This window comes from Egretta garzetta, unplaced genomic scaffold (assembly GCF_000687185.1).
Source record: "Egretta garzetta isolate BGI_Z169 unplaced genomic scaffold, ASM68718v1 scaffold568, whole genome shotgun sequence".
In the NCBI taxonomy this organism is placed as follows: domain Eukaryota; kingdom Metazoa; phylum Chordata; class Aves; order Pelecaniformes; family Ardeidae; genus Egretta; species Egretta garzetta.
This window is the reverse complement of record NW_009260625.1, coordinates 28,554-36,999: the sequence shown is the minus strand read 5'-3', so window position 1 is coordinate 36,999 and position 8,446 is coordinate 28,554. Positions and strand designations below refer to the sequence as shown.

The following is an 8,446-nucleotide window of genomic DNA, read 5'->3' as shown; positions in this document are numbered from 1 at the left end:
CCCCCCACCCCCACCCGAAAGCTGTTTGGAAAGGATGCTCCCACGGATCTCCAGACTGGTTTCACTGTGGTCTCACCCACCCCGGCAGCCACAAGAACTTCTCGCCCGCTCGGTTACTACTGCAAGAGTTCCACAGGAGAGCACAGAGCCAAACACTTATCGAGGACAAAGTCACGCTAGCTTACTAGGGCTGTGCCTCTGCACACAGAGCTATGCAAAGCACGGGGAGGAGGAAACCAGCGGGATGGGAAGGGGGAAAAATGAGATGACTGCTCTAACAAACTGTGGCTGCCACTGCTTGTTCCTCTGGGGCTAGCCTTTCCCTCAACTTTGCACGAGCTAATTACGGGGGAAGTTACTTCATTGCGGTTTGGGGCACAACCTGCAGAATTCCTTTCACAGAATGAAGGTGATTTTTTTTTTTTCTTTTGCTTCTGCCATGGGAACACATGGAAAAGCACCGAAACCCAAGCGCTGCAGACGTGGCTGCTCTAAACAACCAAAATAATGGAAAAGAAACAAGAGAACACAAAGTGGTTCCAACTAGACGTTTAGAAAAAGCAATAAAAAAAGCTAAAGCTAAAAAATCACCTCTAGTACACACACAAAATTATTTCAAAAAAGGTCAGGGGACACAACAGAGCCCGTGTAATCCTCTGAGAGGCTGTAGGCAGCGTGGTGTAACAGGAGCTTGACACCGAGAAGTACCACATTCAATGCTCTGAACATGTCTTTTCTTTCCAGTTACTGATACTCACAGAAGAGCTGCTGTTTTGGCAGAGATTAGCAGTTATAAAACACAAAACCCCCCTCTGTGGCATTGCTGTCTGACACCGTGTCTCCAAAGAGAGGCAGACCTTTTTCTAGCTAGCAAAAATCAATTCCAGGAGCTGAAAACAGGTTTCTGTCCTCATATGTCAAGAATATTTAAATGCTCCGAGTCTTAAAAAACAAAATGAAAAACTACAAGCACACAGACATATTCTGACTGACCGGCTGCAAGTAAATTTGATAATTTCTCTCAAATCCATCATTACCTGTATCGTTGTTTGATTTCACTAAACTAATAGCCACAGAAGTTAACTTTTATTTCATTTTTGCAGATGCTTAGAAATCAAACCATTAAGAGGTACTCAGAACAACAGGTCTCTACAGTGCTGTAATGGTTTGGGGTTTTCTTCATTCCACAGTTGAATTTAAAGCTTTTAAAACTTGCTATTAAAGCCTACAGTCCAGAATATTCCTTGGAGTAGGTAGATAGTATTTTCATCACTCACTGTCACCTCCTTCTTAGGGTGCCAGATTGAGGTTGGGGTTTCATGATAAGCTACAGTGATGACACAGTAGTAAGGAAGAGGAAAAAACAAAAAAAAAAAAAAAAAAAAAAGAAAGAAAAAGACAGACAGATGACAAGACATAAATGCCAGGCTGTCTGGCAGGCAGAGCCTGCAACTCCCTGCCATAGGTGGTCTCCCTTCAAGACCAGTGCATGCTCTGCTCACAACCCCGATGCAAAAGAAGTCTGTAAGCAGGTAGCTCAAACCGAAGACCAAAGTACCTTGCAGCTGAAAAGCCAAAATATCTGATTTCTCACAGTGAAAACATGCATTTCTTTCAGCCCTTTTCAGGGCTTGCATGGTGCTGAATGGACCTCGAGGGTCAGCAGAACGTGGGGTTTTGACACACTGAGATTGAGACCCAAACTGGAAAACTGCGATTCTTGAAGAGAAATAATTTTTAATTCTCAATATGGAATTTCAGGACACAGTCTCCTTTTTAAAATAGCATATTTTAGTTTACTTTTAACAAGCACAGATTTTAATTCAAGCCTATTGCAGTACGATCTTCAGGGCTGCACAGCTTCAAAAAATGAGGAAGACCTTTAATCTTAGCAAACTACTCTTTTTCCTCCCAACCCCTTTGTCTCCAGTTCTGTAACTTGGATGGTGCTCTAGGATAACATGAACCTCCCCCAGCTCCATCCATTACCTCCAGCTATCTACTGGGTGCTTTCTCTCTCCTGGAAAAAAAAAAAATAACCTAAGCAAATGGAACTGTTCTAAGGACAATTGTTTCTTGCTACCTTCTAAGATTTTAGTTGGAAAAACTTGAAGTTCTGAAAGCAGTGGAGTACTACCTCCCTTTTCATTGCTAATGTGATATGGAGCTCTAGAACTAAACCCACTTTGTTTATTTTTGCAGTTATATAAGTATACAGCAAAAACAGAATATAAAAAGAAAAAAAAATGACAGTGACAATACAGTTGTTCTGAGTTACAGGCCCACGTTAAATCTGCAAGGGTAACAGCTCATTTCATAAATCATTCTTCTTACCCAATGACAGTCCTTTCATTAGTCTTAAAGAAAGTTATAAGAGAAAGAGCTCAGAATGCAATTAACCTGGTGAGTTTTTCTGACATTTCAGACTATAAATGCTGAAATACAGAGTGGACACATTGGAGTTACTTCCCCAAGAAACCGTTCTAGCTTCAATACAGAAATTAGAGGAAAGGAAGCAGCAGATTGGTATGTCACCAATGTTTATTTACGTCCTACTTCTTCCTGTACTTACTGATAAAAGCTTCATCTGTCTGCCCCTGTAATTCACACAAACAAATAAAAACAGAATTGTAGCACATGAACCTCTCATTTTACTTTCAGGTTCCCAAGACTCCAAACAAGTCCACTTTGTTTCAGGAAACAAAAAGATTCTTGAATTAGCCTTGTCACCACAACTGGTCAAGAATTTCCTAAAAAAACCCTAACATTTCTAGTTGAAAAGAAAAAGTGCTACCATGAACAAAATTGTTTTCTCCCTTCCCACAGGAAATTAAGAAGAAGAAAAGTTTTCCCATAACTAAAAGGCTTTGCTAGCTTGCTTTTGATCAAGTGACCATACGTTTACATTTATTCCCACTGTATATTTTATTCTTTCTTTCCACCAACCATTTCAACTTCCTTTGTTTTTCTACTTCTGCAATATCCTATTAAGGCAGGCAATTAGACCTTAATGGGATAAGACTGGATTATGAGATTCCTCTTGGCCAGGAAGCTGCGAATATAAATTTTTTCCACAGACAACGTGCAAAGATCAACAAGATCAAAAAGTTGGCACCATCCTTTTTATCTTCTTCCCCATAAGACCCATTCTAAGGCACCCCAAAGCCCTTGTAAAATAATGCGTAAAGATATTCAGAAAAGAGCCTGTGAATGAATTTGTGCATTCTGAGCATAGACACATTCATCGCCTGCACTGGTTATTCAGTTTCTGAGATTAAGAGAAGTTTAAAACAAACTGAAGGAGGTTTAACCAAAACACCAGTAGGCTTTGGGATCTCGTAATAGAGGGAAACTGTCTCCATTACTGTAGCTGGGAATATTATGACGATTCCTAGCCCGGTTTGCAGCTCCTAGTATGTTGGCGGAGGCACTGCCTCTGGATCGCTGTAGAGAAGTGGCAGCACGTTTGGAAGAGAGGAGTTAACTCTCTGCTGCTTTATTCCGTGGGGGATTATTGTAATTTGCCGTACCTGACCCAACCCAAGTTACAAAACCAGTTTTAGGTACAACTGTGACTAGAGCGGCTCTTCCCAAGCATCCCGCAAATCAAACCCCCACATGCAGCTAAGCACGGATTTGCGCGTTGAGTGCCCCTACGGCCTGAAAAGCCCAGGAAACATTCCACAATAAAATACAACACAGGCATTTTTATGGCATTCTTCCACCAAATGAAATGGTTTGCTACTTCTTCAGCGATGTATTGCAGAACAGTAACTAACGCCAGAACGCAAGGACTACAGCGCGGTTTACGGTACCAGGTACCTCCTGAGTAGTGCTTTTGTCTCAGGAAGATCAGAAACAGATTTCACGCAAGAAACTACATTGGAAAAGATTTGCATTTTTTTTTTTTTTCCACACCAAATTACAATGACAAGAATTCCCACTCACTATTTCTTCCCTAAACATCTGAGAGCAACCAAATCTACCAGTTTTAGAACAATCTGCAAAATCTGCATTGGTTTATTTTTATATGGCTACCCCTTGACTGAGCAGTTCATTTGCCTAGCCTATTTGATATTCCAGGCTAAGCAAATTTCTATGGGATAGGATATTTATCTGCCTGATTTGACTTTCTTAAAATTAATTGCATGTCACCCTGAAGGTAGAATTTTAGAGATGGTGTAGCACAAGATGCTCTGTGGGCGTAATGGATGGTAACGGAATAAGGAGAAAGCAACAAACACAAAGCTGAAAGGAGATTTCCTATAGAGAAGAACATTCCAACTAAAGAATGAGAGTTCCACAATAGCTTTTAATTGTAACTAAATCTTATTATATAAATTTATATGAAAAAATATGATGCTGTTCTAAAATAACATACTTACACGATTAAGGAGGATTAATTAGCACTGCTCATACACTATTATTTGAGAAACAACAAAAAAAAAACCCAAACAAAATGCCCCACAACTAACCCAACTCCCCAATTCCCCCATCCCACTGCCCAAATTGCACAGCTATAATTTGGATTTTAATGGATGGTAACGGAATAAGGAGAAAGCAACAAACACAAAGCTGAAAGGAGATTTCCTATAGAGAAGAACATTCCAACTAAAGAATGAGAGTTCCACAATAGCTTTTAATTGTAACTAAATCTTATTATATAAATTTATATGAAAAAATATGATGCTGTTCTAAAATAACATACTTACACGATTAAGGAGGATTAATTAGCACTGCTCATACACTATTATTTGAGAAACAAAAAAAAAAAAAACCAAACAAAATGCCCCACAACTAACCCAACTCCCCAATTCCCCCATCCCACTGCCCAAATTGCACAGCTATAATTTGGATTTTCCCTTAAAGGGATTATATAATCTCCAGTATAGACTGTAAATAAATTCCCCAACTAAGAAATCATCATCTTTATGAACAACATTAACCTGACTGACAGTAATTCAGTAGACAAAAAATTATCAAAATCTAATTTCTCTCAGACTGCACAGAGAAACATTAGGCTTCAGTAAGCTGGAGACAAAAATAAGATTCTTGCTTTACATGATCAATGTCAAATTAGTACCCATTTACAAAAATTAAATCTATAAAAAACTTTTTTCTTTTTTTTAAATCTTCAAAAGTTCTGCCCTTCAAAGCTGGGCTTTTTCAGGTTGTATAACACTCTAACCTACTTTTGGATCCTGCTATTTAAGTGTTTACACTGACTCTTCCTTGTTTACCAGCTCTTTGAAGGTCTAGTGCTCCTACACAGATGGTTTTGTAATCAATGTGATATTTAAAAAGCAGTATTAGCAGCTATAATTTCCCTAACAATAAACTCTCAAGTCCTATCTCATTCTTGCCTTGCTGTAAGTGACCAGAGAGGCCTGCTTCAGGATGACTTTCAAAACAGGAGCCCAATGTTGCGCTGCTGACTAGCTCCCCAAAGCACCCCAAGATCATTAACACAATTAACTCTGTGTTGGCCACATGCGAGCCCACAGAGCACAGAAAATGAGCAACTTTCCCACTTTGCCCACTGCAGCACTCCTGAGCCGTGCTCTTACAAGAGGGCTGCTTTGACCAGAAGTACAGGCTTCAGAGCGTGGTGCAGGCGCTCAGTATCTTTCAGAATACAACTTGTCAGTTTTTCACCTGGAAAAGCTCGGGGAGATCCTAAGCTGGATGTTCAGGAACACTGCTCCGTCCTCGCTTCGCAGAGGTCAGTAGCATCAGAGGCCATAAAGGGTGTGAGAGAAGGGGTGGGAGAAGGAAACAAGAGTGGAGAGGAGAGTGGTCCTTCAGCATCCCTCTGCGTGGGTCTCCGTAGCTGGTAACGAGTTCAGTATTACAACTATATGAGTTACAGTTCAAGTCAGTTAACCACATGTGATTTCAGAGTTATAAAACAAGCCACCCAGCGAGGCAACGTGCAAGAAACCAAGAGAGATGCCTAATGAGGCTAGACCCCAGCAGGGGTAAATACTGACCTTACGCTTTTCACATGTAAGTAACAGTTCACGAATGCACAGGCATTAGACAGGCAATTTCTCTTGGAAGGGAAGTGAATCCTGCACAGCACAGCTGCCTGAACAGAAACCCTACAGCACAGGAACGAGGACCTTGCAGATGAAGGCAAAGAACACAGAAACATGGAAACATCAAATCGTTTAGGTTGGAAAAGACCTTTGAGATCATCAAGACCAACCATTACCCTAACCCTGCCATCCCACCACTAAACCATGTCCCTAAGCACCACAGCTGCACGGCTTTTCAATACACCCAGGGATGGGGACTTGACCCCTTTGCTGGGCAGCCCCTTCCAGTGCTTGACAACCCTTTTGGTGAAAAAATTTTTCCAATGTCCAACCTAAACCTGCCCTGGCGCAGCTTGAGGCCATTTCCCCTCATCCTATTGCTTGTTACTTGGGAGCAGAGACTGACACACACACACCCCCCCCAGCTCCCCGCTCCGGCTCCAGCCCCTCCAGGTCCTTCGGGGAGGGAGGGGCCCAACATTGACCCCAGCATTCAAGGGGCGGCCTCCCCAGTGCCCAGCACAGGGGCACGGTCCCTGCCCTGCTCCTGCTAGCCACACCAGTCCTGATACAAGCCAGGGTGCTGATGGCCCTCTTGGCCACCTTGGCACACTGACAGCTCATACTCAGTGTCAGTTGGTGGACACACCAACACCCCCAGGTCTTTATTCGCTGGGCAGCTCTCCAGCCACTCTTCCCCACGCCTGTAGCGTTGCGTGGGGTTGTTGTACACCTCAGGGTACCCCAGCACGCGCACTCCAAACCTTACTTGCTGTTACAACCACCACTGCTTACACAACACCGATTCACCCATCTTTTAACTGAGGTAGCACATCACCAGTGATGGAAGTAGCGATGCTAAGGTTGAGTGATCAGATTCCCAAAAGCATTTTCTGTTTTACTTAGCCAGACTAGAGCAAAACCAGTGAGCGGACACTTTATATCTCATTTCACAGAATTCCTAAAACATACCCAAACCGGTAATCCTGTAAGGACAGCCTAACTTGTGTGCAAGACCCCAGGTTCAACACTAAGCACTTTTACTCAAATACAGACGCGACTGAAAGTTACTGCAGTTGATTTAACCTGTGCTGACATGGACCTACAATGCAATTAAAAGTTACATCATCTAATAAACTCTAACAGCTGCTTGCACTCAAGTGTTAAACATTCAATCCCTTTGCCATTTCAAAATCTGCTGTTCCCCTATCTTTTAGCCAGTGATGCTCCTGCAGTGTTTTCATGACCACTATCAGAAGCACAGGAACACACAGTAAACATCTGGCACTTCCACTGACCAGAGCATGTTGGGAATTCAGCAAGATGCAAAAGCGAGCTACACCAAAATAAAAGCACATCTGGTAACTCCAGTCCCTAGAGGCTGCTTTTTATCACTAAAAAGCATCTAAAAAGATTGGAAGAGAGAAAGGAAAAAATGTAACAAAATTGTATTTCCTTTTTAGTGTAGAAATCTGAAAAACAAAAGAGTTAAAAATGGTTTAGACCCCGCATCTAAAAAGATTGGAAGAGAGAAAGGAAAAAAATATAACAAAATCATATTTCCTTTTAAGCATAGAAATCTGAAAAACTTTTAAAAGAGTTAAAAATGGTTTAGAACCCAAGATGTTATTTAAATTTGCTTTTACATAAATAAGTCCACATGGCTACAAAGTTTGCTATCTGAAATAGCTCGATCTCAGGTAGAGATGGCACTCAGCGACTCATGCAATTCCTCTGAAAAGACGACTCCTTTCTGATCCACAGCCACACACGCTGCCCGTCTCTGCCTCATCTTGTTCTGGATTCACTTGGAACTGGAGCAACTTCAAAAGCAGTAAGAAATTGAACTTGGCAGAGAGCTGCTAGTTTGGTGATTTTAAGCCACAAAATGTAAAGATACAAATCTTATTACATGATATATTAGTACCTTTCACTACACACCCTAAACATACCTGAAGAATAGGAAGGAGTGCCTACCGAAGAAAAAGAGAAGTGTTGCTGAAGTTCATGTTGCTGTAGGTTTTAATAGCCCCTCTTGAGGGCAAAATGACCTCTCCACCCTAACTCATGGTAGTAAAGTCTAGGTTTACTCAGTTTCTAAACTGTATTCCCATCAGAATGGAAGCAGGTTTACTAAGTAACTGAAGTAAGTAATTTTCAATGAATACTTTCCTTCTTTTTAGCTTTAATGGACATGCCAGCGACCTTGCACTGGAACACTTACAGCATCCTCACGGAGATCTGGAGCCAAGAGCAGACAAAAAGTTCCTTTAACTAAAGAACAGGCTCCATTGTTTCCCTACCTGAGCTGGTTCATCTCTTCAGACAGCACAGCAAACCCAGCCACTCTCACTGGGTTATATATGAAACTTCTGTTTAATGTGTAAGATTTGCACACATATGAGCTA

General features: G+C 41.6%; 1 protein-coding gene across 8 annotated transcripts in view; it reads right to left on the bottom strand.

The window, feature by feature from the left end:
* LRRC8D (leucine rich repeat containing 8 VRAC subunit D) overlaps positions 1 to 8,446 on the bottom strand; it is a 63,956-nt gene that overhangs the window by 28,159 nt on the left and 27,351 nt on the right. For 5 of the 8 annotated variants that reach the window (XR_004842833.1, XR_004842834.1, XR_004842835.1 and 2 more), the window contains exon 3: positions 4,947 to 4,950. The exons of the other annotated variants lie outside the window; for them this stretch is intronic. The gene's annotated coding sequence lies outside the window, so the exon portion shown is untranslated. The remainder of the gene's footprint in view (positions 1 to 4,946; positions 4,951 to 8,446) is intronic. 8 annotated transcript variants of the gene reach the window in all.